Consider the following 2,176-nt stretch of genomic DNA (forward strand, 5'->3'; position numbering starts at 1 on the left):
TTATCAACAAAGAAAACTTTTTAACAACAATGTAAGTACAATATTTTTTTTTCATTTTGTGACGATCCCAGAGATCTCTCCAGCTTCTCGTCCGGCATGGACAGCCTCACATTAACAATTTAGTTCACGTGATTAACAGTCTTCCACCTTGATGAAGAATATCAGCAAACTTTTATTGGTAAATTAATGTTTCACGTGACATACCAATCACCTTAAAGAGACTGTCAATCAGCTTTTGCACGAAATCCGACATCCTTGTCCATTAATCCTCTGTTTGTTCCGGTATGTCAGTTCACCTGGACGCATCTGAAACATACAATGATTGGTTCTTAACATCTATTACCTATTTTTTGCGGGGTTTTCTATTGGAGGTGGTGTTTTTGCTTTTTCAACCGTACACATCCGCGCACTCACAACAACATGGTAACATGCAACAATTATTTAATGCTGAAGCGTCGATGTCAAAAATGTCCTTCCCTAAATGCGTTACGGTATTATGCACAGTTTATTCTGGGAGAATTTGCCAAATGTTGTGCCCTGGACTTAAAACACAATACTAAATAACAAACCAAAGGATTGGGTACATGGAAAAGCTAACATAACTGGGGTTGTAAACAACATATTCTTTATATTATTACATTATATCATAACCTTCTTCCTTACATAACTTACCTATACATATAAAACATGATTAAAACAATGACATGTGTACATTACATACATGAGATCAATATGTCATTACACCTGTTACTGTAGAAATGTCTCCATACCGCTGAATCACGTTTGTTTAACCTGTTTTACAGGTATGTTAACCCCTGACTACTCACCCTAAGTATTACTGTTTCGGAGGATCTCGTTGGTTGTGTGCATTATTAACGAGCTTCTGGACATTTTTCCGCGTGTGTCCACTGGGGTCGGTGTGATGATGCTGGTCAACCTCCTTCTTTGTCCGACCCTTACCGCTGTGACTGGAATGCACGACCTTATCCTGGTCAACGTCGTATTTGTCGTATTCGTCTTTAAAGTATTTCTCGTCTTCCTCGCTCATCCTGAGAGTTAATCTGTCGTTATACACAAAATAATACGTGGCAAGGTTTACACTCCGTAACAAGCATGTAACGCTACCTGTCATTGGCTAAATGTACACATATGGTGAGAGTTTAAACCGAGGTCACAAAACACGTGCTGCCTCACATAAAACTTGTAAACAGCGTGCCGAGGGTAAGGGCCACGACAGGTCAAAATTTCATTAAGGATGCATGTTCCTTCCTTTTAGTTCAACGTTGTCCTGAGACACCGTGGTATTATAGAATGATATGAATTTTCTGTGACAATCAAAGTTTTAGTTTATCGTATACATTATTTAATTTTGGTCTAAATGCATGAGCCCCAGACATATTTCTCAATTAGGTAGCTACTTAATTTGAGGTGACTCCAACTAAATATGACCCGGCTGTTTTGAGGCCGGTGAACCCAGCTGAACAAACACACAAAGCAAATAAGGTATTACACTCTCATGATAGGTTTTATTCAGTTGTTCACGTGGACGTAACTGTCTGTTAACAGAGTATTATGATAATGTGAGTGTTTTAAGTCTTTAAATTGAGGAAGAGACCTTGGGTTTTGATGAGTGCACGTGGCCTTATTGAAAGCTATATAGGTCTTATATGACATGAAAAGATAACGGTGAAAGAATTCATCAATATTCTATAGAAATATGGCTAGTGAAATCAATTAATCTCTTGCAGCTTTTCAATATACAGTTCCAGTCTTATTTTTGTATTACTTATCACTTCGTGGATAAAATTAGATAGAATTTCCTTTTCGAGATAGATATAGTTCCACTTATATGCGGAAAGTTTCATGACTACTTGAGCATTTCTATTACCACTTGAGAACGTCCCTTTCCATTTTTGAAATAATTCTCCACTTAACAATAATTCTTTGTCATGGATTCTGCTGGCACAGCTCTAACTTTATTCCATTTCTTTCGTGTGACCCATCAGACAGAATATCATGTAGGATTCTTAACCGTACATGGTTCGACCATTTGTACACTGTGGAGGTAGATGTCATATTTTCTTTCAGCATTTAACTATGCATTTTGTTATAAGTTCAACTTATACATAAATAAGATTACAGCAAGTCGCTACAAACATATTTGCCTTTATCATAA

The 2,176-nt window shown here is 37.1% G+C and overlaps 1 long non-coding RNA gene across 1 annotated transcript; it reads right to left on the reverse strand.

Annotated features, from left to right (window-relative positions):
• Positions 1-1,080, reverse strand: LOC132552326 (uncharacterized). The gene is made up of 2 exons (XR_009554326.1): positions 828-1,080; positions 1-306 (listed from the first exon to the last, which is right to left on the reverse strand). It is a non-coding gene; the product is annotated as an uncharacterized LOC132552326 (long non-coding RNA).
• Between the last annotated feature and the right edge of the window lie 1,096 nt (positions 1,081-2,176).

Source organism: Ylistrum balloti, unplaced genomic scaffold (genome assembly GCF_031769215.1).
Source record: "Ylistrum balloti isolate Yb309-2 unplaced genomic scaffold, AGI_CSIRO_Ybal_v1 Utg370242, whole genome shotgun sequence".
Lineage (NCBI taxonomy): Eukaryota > Metazoa > Mollusca > Bivalvia > Pectinida > Pectinidae > Ylistrum > Ylistrum balloti.